At 40.5% G+C, this 19874-nt stretch overlaps 1 protein-coding gene across 3 annotated transcripts in view; it reads left to right on the forward strand.

Annotated features, from left to right (window-relative positions):
• Arhgap24 (Rho GTPase activating protein 24) overlaps positions 1-19874 on the forward strand; it is a 713998-nt gene that overhangs the window by 293995 nt on the left and 400129 nt on the right. Inside the window, exon 1 of one of the 3 annotated variants that reach the window (XM_031337012.1) lies at positions 6779-7061. The exons of the other annotated variants lie outside the window; for them this stretch is intronic. The gene's annotated coding sequence lies outside the window, so the exon portion shown is untranslated. Of the gene's footprint in view, positions 1-6778; positions 7062-19874 lie in introns of those variants that run through there. 3 annotated transcript variants of the gene reach the window in all.

Raw genomic sequence — 19874 nt, forward strand, 5'->3', positions numbered from 1 at the left:
TTTTTTTTTTTTTTCTGGCTTTTAGCATCCTAGTTGGCTTCTCTAGATGAACACAGGCAGTGCCACTGTGAAATGTTGACTATACACACTTGTTTTCCTGTTTTATGAGCTTGGCTGTGGTGCTCTCTGTTACCTGGAATCAGTTTCCTCTGGTGTTTTCTGGACAAAGGTGAAAGACGAGTTTCCCTTTAATTCAACATGTGTTTGACTGATTGCTTCTTTCTGGCCCATTTTGATTATTTTTATTAAGGGTGAAGTTTTGTAAAGTTAATCTGGGCAGGTGAGTGTAGTCTTAGCCTGGATCTCAGGAGGACGATTCTGCTCTACAACTATACAACTTGTCACATAGGATGCAGAGGAGAGTGAGCGTAAGCAGGCTCTTAAGACTTTAGTATGCTCTAATCACATTACACTGGACAGGGAGAGAGGGAGAAGGAGAGGCAGAGGGAGGTGGATTTTTATTCTAAATAAAGTGATGCATGTTTACTCCTAAAGCCATAGCAAAAGGCTCAGATTTGTTGCGGATGGAGAAAGACATTTTAGAATACAGTTGTAAATGGACAGTGTAGCATGAAGCCAGTACTGAGCCTCATGTTGAATCTGACAGAGGCTCATCTATGCTCTGTGACTCTGTGACTAAAGATTACAAGGTTCTATTGGGTTCAGCACATCTGGAAAGAACAGGATCATGGTGAGGAAGACTCAGAAAATACTCATTTTTCAGAGATTTTGTGCTCATGTGTCCTTTGAAGTAGCGCCTACCTCCAATAATATGACATTACAATGAATCTGGATTTATTTGGGGGGAGGGGTGGGATGTGTTCAAGGCAGGGTTTTTCTGTGTGGCCCTGGCTATCCCTGAACTCACTTGGTAGACCAAGATGGCCTCAGAACTCACAGAGATCCATGTGCCTAACCCCCATGCCGGGGGGTTAAAAAGGCATGTGCCACCACCACCTACAATAAAGTCTCTATAAAACACAAAATTGATGTGCAAAGCCCTTGTCCTGAAGTCTTTGTTGAAGCCTAATAAGAGACAGTATTAACTTTAAATTCTTCATCTCTTATTGTGGGTACTGGGATTGAACCTAAGCCTTACAACATACACTGAGCATTTCAACAGAGAGCCGTGTGTGTGTGTGTGTGTGTGTGTGTGTGTGTTCTTTTATTTATTTTGTTTTGATAAGCTCTTGCTACCTTATCCAGGCTGGTTTTGAATTTGTGATCTTCCTGACTCTGATGTAACTGGACTGTAGGCCTGTGCTTCCAGGCTGGCTAACTGGTTTTGAGTTTGTGATCTTCCTGACTCTGGTGTAACTGGACTATAGGCCTGCGCTTCCAGGCTGGCTAACTGGTTTTGAGTTTGTGATCTTCCTGACTGGTGTAACTGGACTATAGGCCTGTGCTTCCAGGCTGGCTAACTTTTCAGCACAGCGTCTAAGAGGTCATCCCTTGCAGCTGCCTTTTCCTCTGGAGTGGACTTCTGTTTTCCATTTTTCTAGAATGGTCCTGTTGCCTAGAGATTTCTTTAGATCTTTGGCTTCCAATTTCAAAGAAAATTTGCTTGGTGGTGGTGGTGGTGGGGAACAATTCCATGTAGGAAGAATTAACAACTCCCTCTTTTCTACCCCCATATAATCGGATTATATTTTAAATAGTGACAGTCGTGTGTCAACTGATTACAGGGACTCATCTGAGAAATACTTCATTATGTAATTCCGTTGTTGTGGGACTATCACAGTGTACTTTAGGAAGACTGGAGGCTACAGTGAAGGATATAGATCCTAGTGAGGCCACTTGTATTTGTTGTTCACTATAGAGTGACATACTGTGCCTTGCATGGATTTATTTTATTCAGTCTTTATTCCTAGTTATTATGAGTCCCTCAGTGGGCAAGTGCTAAGAGGAAGGAACACTGGAATTCAAGTGACCAATCCAGCATCCTGAATGTAGTACATAATGCTTTCATAATGACTGAGTAAGCAAAGCTGTCTGTGAATAACATATTGATGGCCTCCACTCCATGCTGAGAGCTGTAAACCAACAGTCTGTTGAAGAATATGTATTTGGACCCAGCATTTGTTTTCCTTATGCAACAGTACTACAAAAGACAATTCACTCTCTAGACCAGCCTACACAAGCCTATTTAATCTCTATGACATACAAAATAGTGTGCCTTTGCAATTCCAAAGCAAAAATAAACCAAACACTATGGTAAAAAAAAAATCATTGCTTAAAGAAATCACAATTATTCCTGAATTTAAAGATAATAGAAACCATTTCAATGGATATATTTTTGCACCATTATTTCTGTAGCATACTGTAAAATCTGTGTTCCATCCAATCCCAGAGGCAGGTCTGGATTTAACTGTGATGACTAATGATGAAGTTAGACTTGGATGTGCTACCCGTGGGATGGGCAATCGTCTTAATTAATCAAACAAAATTAAAATACCAATTTTGGCTATTTAATAATTATCTCGAGTGCTAATGCTGGAGGGAAGTCAGATCTAATTAAAGGAGGAAACAGTGGGCATAGAAGAGGGGACTTCCTTTCATGCCTCTAATTCTTCATTATATTGATTTTCTTTTCATCTTATTTGAGCACTAAAACCAACCCAAAGTTTCTTTCCTGAAAACCTCTGCCTCCGTCTCTAGCTATTTCTGCTGGCTGATGCACAGAGGAGAGATTATACTCCATTTGATCTAAAACACAAATGGGCTCATTTTATTTTCAAAGCAAGGTTACCTTTGTCTCTGGCCCCCCTGCCAGTATGTGCACAATATTTCTCCCAGTTGTGCAAATTACTAATCAGAGACCTTAAAGGCATCACTTGTTTAGCATTTCTGGGAATATTGGAAAAACATGCACTAATGTTTAAGTGATCATAGTCCAACTGCTTATTTGTTTAAAAATGTCAAATTTGCCTTCTATACAAATGTAAGTAGAAACTTGCCCACTCTCTTCACACTGGCACCTCTCTGATAGCAGACCTTTATTAAACAGTTTTTAATATGGTATTGTCTGTTTTTAAAGCAAGAATCAGGATAAGGACATGGGCTGCATCAGTAATTTTTTTATACTCCATATTACATAGTTTAATATTTTTGTGCAATAATTTTCATGTTAAGTTCAGTCTGGTATTTAGTCCCAAGACTTTAGAGTGATTTCTCTGGATAGCATGTTTTGCTTTGGTTAATAGAAGAATGACAAAGAATTCACCATAAATCTCTTTTATCTTGTAATTCTGGAAGATGAGAATTGAGTCTGATGTTCAGCTGTGACTGGGTGCGGGCTTTCTGAAGACTTGGTCTGCAAGGTTTTAGCATTCATTTAATGCACCTGTAACTCAGACACCTCTACCAAGTTAATTTCCCACTGTGGAAACTGGTTGAATTTATTTTGTACTGTCTTGCTCTTTTGCCATTTTAGTTAAATATTTATAAAATTCAATTGTGTAACTTTAAGTATTTTAGATTCAATATTTTAGGTCTGGTTTCTTTACTTCCTCACAGAGGATGTTCTTGTCATCTTTCAGTTACATTTCCTAAAGATCATGGAAGAAGAACGGAGACTTGGGGACCTTGAAAGTAGTTATGACGAAACATAAGTGATGTGTGCATCATGAATGTATAGAATTCCCTTGGGATGTCTCAGAGAAGTTGAAGAGAAAAATCTTTGTCTGCAAAGCAACGTTTCTTACTGAGTGCAGACTTATGGAGCTGTGGTTATAGTCGCTTCCTGAATCCCAGGCTGCAGCTTCAGAAAACAGGGTATTCAGGTTCACCACAGAGGAGGTTAACTTGTGAATTATCATGATTTTTTACTCTGTCTGCAAACCTGTTAATGGTCATTGCTCTAATAAATTAGGTACTTGCTGAGTATCAAACATGTCAAATGTTTTACTGTGGCAGGATTTTCCCTGTCCAATTACATTAAAATATTAGTGCAGCAGGAGACCTGTGATTGGACAGGGAAAAGGGAGGTGGAGCGAAGAGTTGCAGAGACTGAGAGCATCTCAGGTGAGGAGAAGCCAAGATGGAGGCAGACAGACAGGAAGAAGATCCTGATCTTGCATGGTTTTAACTAGCCACAGGTATCTATAAATATCATATAGGGATAGAATAGTTGGGATAACTTGTCTGATCTAGGTGGGCAGCTTGTATCATTGTCAATTGGCTCTGAAATTATTGTGTGGGCATCTTGTGAATTGAGAATTTATTGACACACAAATATGACTTGCTAATTATAAGCTTCTAGAGTTTTGTTTCTACCGGGTTGTTGGGTGTTGTGGCAGCTGACCACAGGGGTGAATGGTCATTTGGTGGGGCTGGTGTGGCAGCGAAGGAAACTTAGGAGCTCTGGCCCCATGGCCCCACCCTAGAGTTGGCGGGCAGACAGTAGTTAGATGGAGCAGGGGAACTTGGTGGTTCTTTTAAAATATTTTCCGCAACATTGTTATTTCTGTTATTTCTCTTTGCAGAAGTTGTCTTAGGATTTTACTGCTGTGAAGAGACACCATGACCAAGACAACTCTTTTTTTTTTTTTTTTTTTTTTTTTTTTTTTTTTTTTTTTGAAACAGGGTTTCTATGTATAGTTCTGGCTGTCCTGGAGCTCATTCTGTAGACCAGGCTGGCCTTGAGTTGGCCAATTCAGATAGACCAGCTCACTAGCAAACCCTGGGGGCTCTCTTCTCTGAGCTCTGGGGCCACACCTCCCCTGCCTTTTCCATGGGTGCTAGAGGTTCAAAGTCAGGTTCTCATGCTTCCACAGTGAAAAACTCACCCATTGAGCCATCTCCCCAGCCAGAAACTTTTATTCTGAAAAGTTCATGTAGATAGAGAAATTGGCAATCCTTCTAATATGGTAAAGATTCTGTTATATAGAAACTATTTTGATAATATGTATATTATGTAAATTTATATATTAAGAGAACTTTTCCTCTTAATAAAAATAGTGGATGTGTTGACTGAGTGTATTGGTTATAGAAAGAACATGTAATATTGAATTTCCTCTTTTGTTGTTTATGTTCTTTTTCTTTGAGATGTAAAGAATATCCTTTCCATTAAAACAATAATCTTGGGACTAGAGATGTAGTTGAATTGGTAGCATGCTTGCTTGCAATACACAAAGCACTGCATAGATCATAGTGTGGTGGTAAAGGCCTATACTCTCAGTGCTTCGCACATAGAAGTAGGAGGATCAGAAGTCCAAGGTCAGTCTCACCTACTTAGGTAGCCATAGGGTGGTATGAGGGATATGAGACCCTGTCAAAGAAAAAGAAAATGGAAGGAAGAAAGGAAGGAAGGGAGGGAGGAAGGAAGGAAGGAAAGAAGAAGGAGGAAGAGGAGGAAGAGGAGGAAGAGAAGAAGAAGGAGGAGGAAGAGAAAGAGGAGGAGAGGAAGAAGAGGAAGAAGAGGAATGAGGAAGAGGAGGAGGGGGGAGGAAAAGGAGGAGGAGGAAAAGGGGAGGAAGAGGAGGAAGAGAAGAAGAAGGAGGAGGAAGAGAAGGAGGAGGAGAGGAAGAAGAGGAAGAAGAGGAATGAGGAAGAGGAGGAGGGGGGATAAAAGGAGGAGGAGGAAAAGGGGAGGAAGAGGAGGAGGAAGAAGAAGAAGAAGAAAAGAAGAAGAAGAAGAAGAAGAAGAAGAAGAAGAAGAAGAAGAAGAAGAAGAAGAAGAAGAAGAAGAAGAAGAAGAAGAGGAAGAAGAAGAAGAAGAAGATTCTTTTTAAAGCAGCTTTACAAGGGGCAATTACTAATTTCATGAAAAACTAGAACTTGATGGTGTGTGATTTGTATTTAAAGACAGACATTTTTGGAGGGACATATTTGTAGAGCTTACGAAAGGCTATATTTCAAATTTAAACAGTTGCCTCAGACATGCTTCCTGAGGGATTCTATTTCACATTTCCTGGCTGTAGAAAAGCTAGAAGGGCCAGGGAGAAGAGCTAGGGGCTGTGGATGTAATTCTGACTTGCAGCATTTGCCGGCTTCAGCAAATTCAGCCCAAGCTTCTAGTTTCTCTGGGCTTAAGCCTCATCAGTAAAGGGAGTCAGAGCAGAGACTCTTTTTGGGTGGCTTTTGCCTGAGAATGTCTGTTGCCAAATGGTGGTGTGTTTCTTCAGAGCAGCTTTGGTGAGAATGTGACTATGTGTATTTGACAGGACTTGAAAATGTGGACACTTGATGATTTCACTGGGGAGCAAGTTCCTGCATAGTTGTACATTGCACTATGATGGTAGCAGGACCTGTCTTGGATGGGCATCCTAATCGATGTGCTTGTCTTCCTCAGCTGTGGGTCTGGAGGGATGAGAGATGTCACTCCCAAGGACGAAGGTGAAGTGGATTCAGGGTTACTTGTTGTGATCAGTGTACTGAGGTACTGACACTGTGCTCAGGAGTTAAGAAAACCATTCCCATTGAGAAACTGAGTACATCAGAAAAGTTTTAGCTTCAAATAAAATGAGACCATTTGGGGAACTGGAGACCCATGTCATTTACTTTGCATCATTTCTGCAGCACAAATGCAACCAACATCTATTCCTTGATGGTGACTGGTGTTTAGGATGCCTAAGGGAGACCAGTCTCCACCTCTCCACACTATATTTTGACTATGCAGTAAGGCAAGCCGGGAAAATCTTGGCTCTCTTAGTTCAATGATCAAATATAACTTGAAGACATGCTAGGACTATTCCCTTTGAGGAGTAGCTCGTTTCTTGATGAAAGCGGTATTTCTGATGCACCTATTTGCAGAGGTTTTGATCCAGTGTGAGCAGGCTCTCCATGTGTGCAGATCGATGCTGTGATTGAAACATGACATGCTTTGATTATTTCCTCAATGTGGTTAGAAATACCACTTGCTTGACAGCTCTCTACAGAGCGCTAAGTGACGGGAGAACTTCTCTTCTTCCGTCCTCTCCCTAGCCTTCCACACTCTGGCCTTGTGCAGTTTGGGCCCAGCGGGCCAAGAACACTATCCATTCAACAGAACAGTGAGCAGCTGGCGTCTTCTCAAGAGCCTGTTGTAGGTCGGAGGCCAGCTTGGATCACCTACCTCTCAAGTTTGTTGACTATATTCCTTTTTCTCTTGTACTTTCCTTTTGGTTGCTAATGAGCATATTTTTGGAGGGCTTATTTTATTCTCAGACTAATTTATTTGTGGGTACAAAGGTGTTGAACTGCAGCCCAGCAAAGGAGTGGGAGAGCACAGTGGTGTGTCTGAGGCTAGCCACCTCCCCAGGAGAAGAGAATGGGGCACAGGCATGGAAATGCTCCTTGCCTACACATTGATGAGATCACAGATTAGATGAGAATTTGGGAATCAGAAAACTAAACATGAAAAGTCTGCTGGACAAATTCTGTTCATCTGTGTTAACCTGAAGGATAGCTCCATTACAAATTAAAAGTCACACATCTCACACACCCATCTCTGTGAGCTGATGAACTTCAGAATAAAAGTTTCTTCAGAGATCACTTCAAATTTCCTAGTAAGGAAGGTAGATCTGGAACAACATGATTTGTCCTAGGACAGACAGGACCCAAGCAGAGTTAATCTGGTGTTTGTGTTTGCCCTATTCCTCAGAACCTTTCTCTCCTGCAATTCTCTGAGAGAATTAAACTAAGTGAACTGGTGAGAGACATCCAGGTGTCAATAATGAGTGTCTGCTGTGACACTGGATGGCACAAGGAAAAAATCCTGTGACTCTCTATGTACCTGAGTCCTTGTGTAATCCATCCTAGACATTCATCAAGGCAGGTGACACTTGGCTCTTACCTAAACCTCTGTCACCCAGCCCACAATTCTAGGGATCACACTTTTTCCCTCTTCCCCTACTTTCCTCCCTCTCCTCCTCCCTCCCTCCTTCCCTCCTTCCTTCCCTCCCCAAATGGGAATCATACCTATCTACCTTTACAATTGTTTGAAAATTATGCTTTTTTTGAGTAGTAAGGATTGAACCCAGGGCCTTCCACGTGCAGGGCAAACACTGAGCTGTGTTGTCAGCACTGTTTTTATTTACATTCAAGAAGGTTTACTATTTCTCTCTCTCTCTCTCCCTCTCTCTCTCTCTCTCTCTCTCTCTCTCTGTGTGTGTGTGTGTGTTGCATCCTTTGGAAGCAGAGGCAGTTGTAAGCTGGCATGGGTGCTGGGAACTAAGCTTGAGTGCTATTAGTTATTGACAACTGATAGTTTTATATTAAATGTCTAAAGGTATGGCTTTTAAAAGTGTTTGAGTGGACATAATGACTTTATATATTTGTGGGATAAGAAGTATAAGTTTAATTTTTAAAAAGATCAGTAAAATTTAGTATATTAATTTTATATTTTTATAGAAGTATACAAATTTTATATAAATTTATTAAATATCTAAGGTGCTGGAATATTGCACTCCTCTAATATCTTTGACAACCTTTTTTACCAAGCTTAGAATAACTGTACAGAAACTAAGAATATACTATATTAGTATCAAGATTCAGCTTAATATTTTCTAGATTAGGTTATGATTTCTTCAATATTCCTTGTAAATAATATCACTTTTCACAAATTACCTCACATAAATTGTTCTTAACACACTAAATATTTTTATAAAGTTAAATCTTAACTGCACAATAATTATACATTGTCCTCACATGTTATACCCTTCATATTCCGAAAAATAAATAAATACTCCCGAGGTCAATACACCAGAGCTTTCACACAAAAAATAAGAACAAAAATAACGATGTGCATAAGCCCCACTGTTGGTCAGTCAAATATCTCCGGAGTCTGAAGAATGGAGGAGGGCAGAGAATTCAGCTCCTGGGGACTACTGTGTGAATCCTAGACACACAGAGACTCTGGTGTGTGTGTGGTTCTTATTTGCTATCTGTGGTCTCAGCCTCTGCTGTTTGATTTGAGGAACATTCCAGGCAGTATCCTTAGTTCCCCTGGCATGAGCCTGGGGCTTGAAGACTCTGAGGGATTCCTTTCTCAAACAGGGCAAGACAGACAGAGCCTGTCAGGCTGGCAGTGCATGGCTCAGCTGCAGGCGGCAGGCTTCATCTCAGTAAGGTGAGAGAGACATCTGTGCCTTTGGGTGCTCCGGCATGCTGTGCCGGAAACCTGGGCAGGCACAGCCCGAGGTGGAGGCTGGGTGGCTGAAGCATGGGGTGACTTCTATTTCTCAAAACAGTAGAGAATACTAAATGCTTGGACTTCCCCAGATGTTTGCTCATGGCTCAATGGTGTCTCAGCTGGGGCTGTGACTTGAGGACTTCAAGCAAGAACAGGATGCTAGGTGCTCCTGTGGGTTAATATTTATGTATTAGGCAAGCAATCTCCAGACCAAATGCATAGCAACAACAAGAGTGCATTTCTTACTACTATTCTCTGTTCGCTTGTTGTAACAAAGATTTTTCTTATTCTCTTAGAAACAGCCATTAGGTAAAATAAAATTAATTGGACTATTTTATGGAAATGCCAAGCAATTAGGGTATAGGATCATTTACGCAATGTATTATTAATGCTAAATGCTAAAATAAAGGTCATATTACCATCAGGCTGGAGGGGGTGGGGATGGAGGGGAGCCATAGAGAGGAGAGGATGAATAAACGTATGAAATTACTGGTGATACTTTGCATGAGTCTGGGGTCTGCTGAATTACAGTTGTAGATGTTGTTTATCAAGGCTGTTGAGTACTGAGCTAGTGACTGCCTGAAAAATCACAGACTGATCCCTGATACCAGTGTCGATTCTCAAATCATCACTGGCAGTGTTTGCAAACTTGGAGATGGGCAAAGGCGTTTTCTGCGAAACCGGCCCCAAAGCATCCCTGCATTTCAGCTTTGCATTGAAATGAGGGTACCAGGCGTTCTTCTTGAGCTGCTGGCTTCTTTACTTTGCTGCATTTCCGGAGAATTCTAGAATTCTAGAATATAGTCGTACATGCACCACCTACTCAAACTGCAGTTTTACATTACTGAATGTCTAGGAGGGACTCAATGTTTCTGACCAAGAGGCACTTACCTGGAAGTTTTGGGGAAGTTGTTAATGGGTGAATGGTCTTTGTTCCCACTGGATCTATACATGATGTGCATGTTGTCAAAGAGCAACCTTGGATGTTGGTCCACATCTTTGTCTTGTTTTACACAGGGTCTCTGTTCACCCAAGTAGTCCATCTTCCTGGCCTTTGTGTTTACAGATAGTCTGGGTAGCCTGGCATCTTCACCATGTAGGAGTGGTGGGTTCTGGGAATCCCACCTAGGTCGCCGTCCTTTTAACCATGGAACTACCTCCCCAACTCCTATGTACATCTGAAGATCTACAGATATGACAATTTTTTGCTTGCAGTAAATGGCCACTAATTAGATTCTGACAACTTATTTGAAAAAGTTGTCTTTCCCCCCCGAAAACAGAGCTTGTGTGACATTTTAAAAGCTTTGAAAATTGTATGCTATATTAATAAGTTGTGCCCAGAAACCATGCAGTTCAATTTAAACACTTTCAGATTTTTCTATTTCTATGTGTTCACTCTGAAAAACCTACTTTCTGTGAGTTCCAATTTGCCTTTTATTAATAGATTTGTTGAGTTTAGCCCTTCCATATTATTCAAGTGAGATTGACTCCTGTGAACAGTACTTGTGAAAATTAATATAAAACCTTGTATTCTAGGATGGGCAATTACCTTACTATCTTGTTTTGTTCTCTTCAAAAATGTAATTAAATATCTTGCAACATATTACATAAGATAAAGCTTTCCTAGAAAATTTTTGGATTGATATAACCTTACAATGACTAGTTTTAGATTATAACATTTTTTTTTTTTTTTTTTTTTTTTTTTTTTTGGCTAATCAGTGGACAGTGTAGTAAATTCTTCCATTTAAAGTAAGTGCTGAGAAAATAAGTTTTGTTTCATCAGTTTCTTTGGTGGTTTTTCAGAAGTTATGATTACAAAATAACAAAGACTGGCCTCTTTTGGAAATAATTGGTTCTTGCTATTCTGTGACTTGTTATTAATAAGTCTGCTAAGTCCTGTGTCAGAGCAGATGTTATCTAGAAATCACTCGTGGGACTGGCTGTTCATATCCAGTGTAGTCATGTGGAATCCACATGCAAATCCACAGCAAAGATGTGTACTGTGGACTAGACTCTGCTCAGGGTCCTGAAAGATGTGTACTGTGGGCTAGACTCTGCTCAGGGTCCTGAAAGATGTGTACTGTGGGCTAGACTCTGCTCAGGGTCCTGAAAGATGTGTACTGTGGGCTAGACTCTGCTCAGGGTCCTGAAAGATGTGTACTGTGGGCTAGACTCTGCTCAGGGTCCTGAAAGATGTGTACTGTGGGCTAGACTCTGCTCAGGGTCCTGAAAGATGTGTACTGTGGACTAGACTCTGCTCAGGGTCCTGAAAGATGTGTACTGTGGACTAGACTCCATGTAGGGTCCTGAAAGAGATGTAGTGTGTACCAGAACCCTGGGGTTTGGAAATAATCTTTTCATTTGTCTATAATCTATACTTATTTCTTGGACAAGGAAGCTATGGTCAGAATACCCTCAGCCAACAGACCCAGGCCTTTATCTGGTGATGTCCCTGCTTCCTGTGGGTATCTAAGACATGTATTATAGAAATAGCCTCAAGTTCTCCTACAAGTGTCAGCTGCTCTGAATGCTAATGAAGTTGGCACTGGGCTGAGCAGGTGACAGCTGTGAGTGGGACCGCAGCCACCACTGCTCTTTTGCTTCTGTCCTCCTTCAAAGCAGTGGCCCCTTCCCTTTGAAGGTCAGGGTCTTGTTTCTTTTAACCTTTGGCTGTCTTCCTTTCTTTTTTATTACTTCCTCTTTTTGTTACTCTGAGGCATTATATTAGTTTCCTGTGAGTTTCCCACAGTCCTTCTAGTTATTATCGTCTTGCTGTTTATTTATTTATTTATTCATTTATTCATATCATTTTGTAAGCTGAGCATTTTCAGGCTGTATTGCATTGACTGTAGATTTTATTCCTTTTGGGTCTTCTGAAACCATGGACCTAGTATGCCATTTTAATTGTCCCAAACTGCTAGAATGGTCTGTTGAATAATTGTTATTAAGGTCTCTTTTCTCTTACTATCTCAGAAAGCCCCTGTGGAACTGTAAGACAGCAGCTGAGATAGCAATATTCTAACTGGTATAGATACATAGCCCTTTAATTGGAAAATTCTTCCATATTTATGAAAGCTAGCAGGTTATTTAAACATTTTGTAAAATAGGTCTACTTTTAAGTGAGATAAAGCAGCTCAAAGAACTTTATAGTATAAATAACAGTTATTTTAATAATTAATTTTAACAACTAGTTACTTATTTGTATGTACATTTGGTGTTTGGCCTGCGTGTATGTCAGTTTTGGATCCAATGGACCTTGAGTTAGAGACAGTTGCAAGCTGCCATGTGGTTGCTGAGAATTGAACCCAGGTCCTCTGCCAGAGCAGTCAGTGCTCTTAACCTCTGAGCCATCTCTCCAGCCCCAAATATCAGTTATTTTTGCTGAGATTTAATGTTGAGGCCGTTTCCCCTTTAAATACCACTGTATGTTTTAAAATTTACATTTTACTTTTTAATGTTTTGAATATGAGACAAAATGTGTCTCATATGTTTACCCATATAAATTCTAGATATTATCAAAAGCAGTTAACTTTGATATAACTCTTAACTGTTTTATAGTTTTGATATACACACACACATTTATAGTTTTGATATAACTCTGAACTGTTTTATAGTTGTCGTTCAAATCTCATTCTTTATTCTGCCAATGTCTTTTTTTCTAGGTGAGCTACTAACAAGAATCCTATGTTGTATTCTCTTGTCATATCTGTGTATTTCTTCCCAAGGCTTCTTACTATTTTCTTTTTCAAGGTCTGGGCACTGATGAAGAGTGCTCCCAGTTATTATGGAGGGTGCTCCCTGTAATTGTGGAGGGTGCTCCTTGTAATTGTGGAGGGGGCTCCCTGTAATTGTGGAGGGTGCTCCCTGTTATTGTGGAGAGTACCACAGTGCCCTACTCTTCTCAGCAGCGTAAGGGAAGTGCGCTCGGTTAGCACTTGTCTAGGCATGGTAAGTGCAGTTCCGCTATTGCGGTCGGTCGCCTTCTCTCCTAGTCTGAAGTCGTTCATTTCCCTTTTTGTACTAAGAAAGCATGCTGTGATAAGGCCCTTTGCAACTAGGGAGATGAGCAGTTTTTGTTTCCCAAAATATTTTTGTGTGTGTGTGTGTGTGTGTGTGTGTGTGTGTGTGTGTTTCGAGTAAAAGAAGAGAATAGCCAGATCAATAACTAGCAAATATCACTGTGGGAATGGAAGAGAAATCGTATTTCCTGTAGAAACAATAGCAAAAACAACAGAGGTCTTTCTGTCATGTATTTGCAAGTAGAAGAAACTCAGCCTGACTTCTAAGATCTGGAAGTTCCCAATTAATCTGTTCTAATCAGAGAACAGTTCGTCTTTAATTCCACCCTTGCATCCATGAATCCTGTGCTCCTGCAGTGCACTTCCCTGGATTTGTCTGCTGATCGGTCATGGGTTCATCATCCTTCATCATCCACCACATGCAAGCACGTTGGTATACAACGTGTTCCTCAGCTTGTCTACATTTGATGACTGGGGGACTCCATGTGGGTCCTTTCCTTATGTCCCCATAATTTTTAGAACACTCCTTACTTTCTGCCACTCTGGAATATTTCAGTCTCTTCTTACCCTTCTCTGAACTCAGTCCTGAATCAACTATTTTTCCTAAGCAGCTAAGTTTCTTTAATTAAATGTTGTTATCTAGAAACCAAGATCTGGGGCTGGCAAGATTGCTCAGTGGGTAAAGCAGCTTGCTGCCAAACCTAATAACCCTAGTTCAGTTCCCCAGAACCCACATAGGGAAAGGAGAGAACTGACTTCTGAAGAGCATCCTCTGGTCTCTACATGCATACATGCATGTGTATAGACACGCATGCACGTACACACACACACACACACACACACATATATATATATGTGCACACTGGTCTCTACATGCATGTGTACATGCATGTGTATAGACACTCATGGACATACATGCATATACATGCACACACATGTACACACACATGTGTACACTAAATAAATGTAATTTTAAAAAAGAAACTAAAATCTGGGTTTTATGTGTGCCTATTCATAAAATAACATTTCATTTTTTCCTACAGTATATTTACTGATTTTCTTTTTTTCTTTTTTATTAGATATTTTATTTATTTACAAGTAATTTTCTTAAATTTAGTCCCAATGTTTACTAAATGGAGTATAATATTTATACTTAGACCAAAGTATTTTATTTTGCCTTCATATGTTTTTCCTTTTCTTAGACTATTAAAACAAATTCTTATTTTCCAAAGTTATACTCATGGAAAAGCCTTGGTGCCAGAGAACATCACATGGGTACCACTTTTGCATGTGTGTTTGCATACCCGCACAAGTCACCTACAAGCCAAAGTTTCTTTTCAATAGACTGATTTTTATGACTTGCAGGAAACGTGAAAGCAAGACCCTATATTTGTCCTGTGGATCCAGGCTATTGTGGAATTTGCACGAGAAACTCAGAAGGTGTAAACCATTACAGACAATGCTTGAAAGGTTCAACCCACTTTTTAAAAATGACTTTAAAAAAATGTCTTAAAATTCCTATAGGCAGTAGTGTGTTGATATTTCCTTAGACCTCCCCCCCCAACTCACCTCTGCCTCTCATTGGTCAGGGTCACACCCCAGTGTTTCCATTATCATGTCCTCATTGCTTCATTTTAAGTCAACAGTGCCTGGCGAGATGGCTCAGTGGGTAAGAGCACTGACTGCTCTTCCCAAAGGTCCTGAGTTCAAATCTCAGCAACCACATGGTGGCTCACAATCATCTGTACTGAGATCTGACGCCCTCTTCTGGTGCGTCTGAAGAGAGCTACAGTGTACACATTTATAATAATAAATAAATCTTTTTTTAAAAAAGTCAACAGCAAGAACTAAATCGTCTCAGGCTGTGAGGTGGGAACTGTACAGTGCATCACGTGACACAGTTTCCGATGTGTCTGACCATAGGATTCTTGAACTGATTTTATCTCAAGAGACAAAGGGGGATGCTTCCTGTCATTTTACCCTCTGTCTTTACAGGAAGGTTTCACAGATATTTGATAAAAGAGGAAAACAAATGCCAAGTAAGCAAGTACAAAACAAAAGAACCCCTAAGAAACAGCTGAAAGGCAGAGGTGCCTCTGAGCTAAACCCTCCTAGGCAGCCGCAGCTTCCAAACCGGGTAACTCGAGGTGAGATTAGAAATGGAAAGTTCACTCTCTTTCTGGTACTCAAGGAAATCTGGTTTCATTTTCATTAAGAATGTGGCACTTTTACAGTTTTTCTGAGTGGTGCTTCATTCAATGCGCAGCTTAGTAAGTTCTTTGGCCTTTGGGAAGTTGGGTTATATGTAGATGCTTCCAGCAGATAACAGGCTCAGCGTAGATGACTCAAAGTGCAGGCTCCCCCACTTCGTGCCTTCTCATTAAGGTGTCTGGTCACTGACGGCCTCAATTTTTCCTTCTAGAAATTAATAACCAAGAAAATCAACTTCTTTTATTATATGATTATTATAAAGTTTAAGTGGATGGAAGATGATTGGCATCTATAAGGCATTCCCAAGACACTGGCACTTCTAAATTGTTTCCTGTGGATCCAGCCCTACACTGAATCCTGTATTCTTACGTCTTCTAGACCATTGGATACATGTGTATTCAGCTGTCTGTGTTCAGTAAAGAGTAGAGCTAGTTATCCTGACCTACAAAGACGTTGGAAAAGATGCCTTAGTTTCCCAGGTTAAGTCAAAACAGTACCCTCCCTGGTATGTGTCAGTGTGTGTGTGTGTGTGTATGATTGTGATGTGCGTATGTGTGTGCATGTATGTATGTGTGTCTGTATGATGTGGTATATGTCAATGTGTGTGTGATTGTGATGTGGTATATTTCAATGTGTGTATGTGATTGTGATGTGTACATGTGCATGTGTGCATGCATGTGTGATTGTGATGTGTGCATGTGTATGTGAGTGTGATGTGTGTGTGCATGTGTGCATGTGTGTGTGATTGTGATGTGGTATATTTCAATGTGTATGTGTGATTGTGATGTGTGCATGTACATGTGTGCATGTGCATGTGTGTGTGTGATTGTGATAGGTGCATGTATGCATGTGTGTGTGTGATGTGTGCATGTGTGTGTGTGATTGTGATGTGTGCATGTGTGCATGTGCGTGTTTGTGTGATTGTGATGTGTGCATGTGTGTGTGTGAGATGTGGTATATGTCAATGTGTGTGTAGTGTATGTGTGTGTGATTGTGATGTGTGCATGTGTGTGTGTGTGATTGTGATGTGTGTATGTGTGGGGGGGATGACTGTGGAGTGTGTACATGTGCATGTGTGTGTGTGTATATGTATGAGTGTGGTGTGCTATGTGTCTGTGTGCATGTGTGAGTGTGTGTGAGGGTGAGTGTAGTGGTGTGTGTGTTATGTGTGTATGTGTGGTGGTGTGTATGTATGAGGCTGAGTGTGGTGTGGTGTATGTATGTGTATGTATGTATGTGGTGGTGAGTGTGATATGTATGTATGTGGTGGTGAGTGTGATATGGTGTGTGTATGTGTGTGGTATGTGCATGTGTATGTGAGTGTAAGTGTGTGTGTGTATGAGTGTAGTGCTGGGAAATGAGCCTAGATGTTCACCCATGCTAGATGAAGTCTACCACTGAACTACACCCTCAGCCTAGGGAAATACCTTTTAAAGAGTAAGGGTACATTATTATGTTATTTTTACCAGCTTAATATCTTTAATATTAATTTATGTCTCATACAGGAAATAAATTAACTGAAAACAAGCCCTCTTCCAAGTTTCTATAACTGAATACAAGTTAGAACCTCACTAAAGTCCCCCAATAAGAAATGACCCAAGCCAAAAATAACCACCCTGCAGGCTTCCGGGCTTATGGCTTGTACACCCCAGGCATACCCAGCCCCTCGCCACTTCCTTCTTTTCCTTCTTGGTCATGTGGTTGAGTAAGAGACTAAAGAAGAAGAGGGCACAAGCTATAGGGAAGGAAGAATTGCTTAAGGTCGGCTACAACTAACTGAGCACAGCAAAGCATTCATTGTAGGCAGACATTACAAGACAGGTGAAACTGACTCCTTTTTTATCACATTTGGAATTCAGTGCTATCTAACATGGCCAGAGCAAAAAGTACTTTGCTTAGGTAGAGGGAAACGGTAGTGTGAGCCTGTCCTCAGCTCTGGTCTATACGTATTGCATGATTTTGGTTGTGTAGTGAAAGTTGGTCATTTAATGCTAGCCATTACACTAAGAAAGTTTGAATCTCATTTTGACTTGGTAGATTTTGACCCACACAGGAATTGAGTTACTTTGTTATTAATCTTATGAGATTTTAACTTTGACAAAGACAAAATCTTTTTCTTTTAGTGAACACATTTTCCACTGCTAGTCACACTTGGTGGATACAAGGTTCTGTGATCTCTTATGTTAATGCTGATGGCTTTACAACTTTGCTTTATGGTGGGCAAAAGTCTGGAGCTACAGCGGACTGTTTTAGGGAAGATACCACAGGTGTATAGCTCCAGAGTTTTCTTGAGCAATTCATAGACATAACATGGTTGTCCTTGAGAAGTCTGGACTGTATGGTCCTTTTGTGGCCCAGCAGCCAACAGCTTGTGTGCATTACTGTATGACAGGATGTCCTCTGCAGACATAGGGTCACGGGAGAACTAATGAGTTGTTCACAGGAATCCTTGGAACGATGAGAATTAAATGCTTGTTTGTTTACTTTTTGTAGCTAAGAACAAAGTGTTCCTTTTGTGTTGAAATATATTTCAATCTTCTGGGCTTTGAGATTTTTACCTTCCGCATGCATTATTGATCATCTTTCTCTACAAGTGTCATGTCAAGCTAGACAGACATTAATTATAGTAAGGAAATTCCACAGAATGTTAAGATAATGATTGATACAATACTACGAGGATTGGCTCTAAGCTTTGGTGGGTCCTCAGGCACCTTTTACAAAATTGACATTACCAAAACCAAAACAAAACAAAAAAGTCTTTGCATGACACTTTTTCCTTCCTGGGAAGGCTCCTTTCATGGACAGTGGCATGGGTGGAGTTGCTCTGTGAGCTTGACAAGTGAGTGCTGCAGAGGGGAGACGGTTCAGAGAGAGAAAATGCATTTGCCAGGAACAGGGTTGGAATGAAACTATTGAGAAGGATTCAGGGAATGTCTCAGAGTCCAGGATGACTTGAACATGGCAGGATGTCCAGGCAGGATGGAGACATGACTAAACCTTATGAGTAATTACAGAGGAGGGTAAAGGAGGACACAGGGGAAAGACCCTCACCAACTGGTCTCTGAGTCAGAGGTGCTGATGACTAAGTCCTCTCAGGCCCCAACGGTGCTAAACCAAAGTATTCAATCACATGATTTCATAAAACCAAAAATACAGTTTCATGCTTCAGCTCTGTCAAAGCTATATGTGTATTTGTAGAAAATAATATCAACTATGCTTTTTAATTTTAGCACATGGAAAAAGAATAATTATTTTTCAGAGATTTTTGTAAAGATTTATTGTAGAGGAGAAGTATTACTTTGCCATATTTTATAAATTCAAAATGTATTATTATCTTTCTGTCTACTGCTATTGTCAGCACTAAGATGCATATCTGCAAAGCCTGCTGCTTTTATGCTAGATGGAGAAATGCACCATGCTGTCTCTGTCTGTGTGTGCTCATGAGTTCACGCCTGCGTGTAGCCAGGTTTGCTGGCTTGGGGCTATTCCCTGCCATTTGAGTCTCCTTCTCCACCTCTTAGTTTTCGATAAGTGAAACACTAGCAGATATGATATGTCTGAGTCCCCTTTCCTCTGAAGTCAGTCAACAAAGGGTACTCAGTTACTTATCCAAGTGAAATAAGTATACATGCACGAGACAAACTATTGGTTTCTTTTCTTTCCTTCAGTGACAAAAATGGAGATTTTTAGGAAACAAAATACTGGTTTACAAAGAGTCAGTGTTTGTGCTTCATGGGTGACTAATACCTTGAATGTTGTCCAGGTCCCAGCCATAGAAGAAGTAAGGACGCAGTAAGTAGATGAGCTGGGTTAGCTCTTAATACCATGTGACTTGAACGGTGGTGAGCAAGGCCGGACCACACTCACAGATGTAATAAACAGATACCCATTCCTGTGTTCCCTTGGCTCAGTTGTAGGGGACAGCCTTGCTGGCTTGGTTGTTTCTTTCTCTGGGACCTGATTGTTGTGCTGTTCTAAATGTGTCTGTTATGTTAATGGTAAAAGGAAGAGGCCAGGGACCTGGTAAATCTTTCCCACTTACTTACTTACTTACTTACTTACTTACTTACTTACTGAGCCTTACTCCTGCCTCAAGACTCCTGCCAAGCAGGGGCTGGTCTTCAAGTGAGGGTCTTCTGGGATGTTATACTACTGTGACCACAGTTATACCATAGTGACAGAAAAGAAATATTCTTTCTCCTAATACCCAGAGATGATCTAGAATGTTTGAAATAAGTCCCTGGAATCTATGTTCCAGTGACTTCTCTAGTTCATCCTTTATAAACTATAAACTATACTTCAAAAATATTAGCTAAAAATCCCAATACCTGCTGTTTCCATCTATAAACCAAGATGTAGCTACTCATAGCAAAAAGAAAAAGAAGAAAAGAAAAAGGCTATCTTCTGTATTTAAAGGGGTGGGGGGAGCTGATAGCAATTAAAATTACTAACATACATTAATTTATTTTTTAATTGCTTAGAATGCTTGTGCTGTCAACGCAATGATTTCATGCCACTGATGAGGTCACAGA

This window comes from Mastomys coucha, unplaced genomic scaffold (assembly GCF_008632895.1).
Source record: "Mastomys coucha isolate ucsf_1 unplaced genomic scaffold, UCSF_Mcou_1 pScaffold22, whole genome shotgun sequence".
Lineage (NCBI taxonomy): Eukaryota > Metazoa > Chordata > Mammalia > Rodentia > Muridae > Mastomys > Mastomys coucha.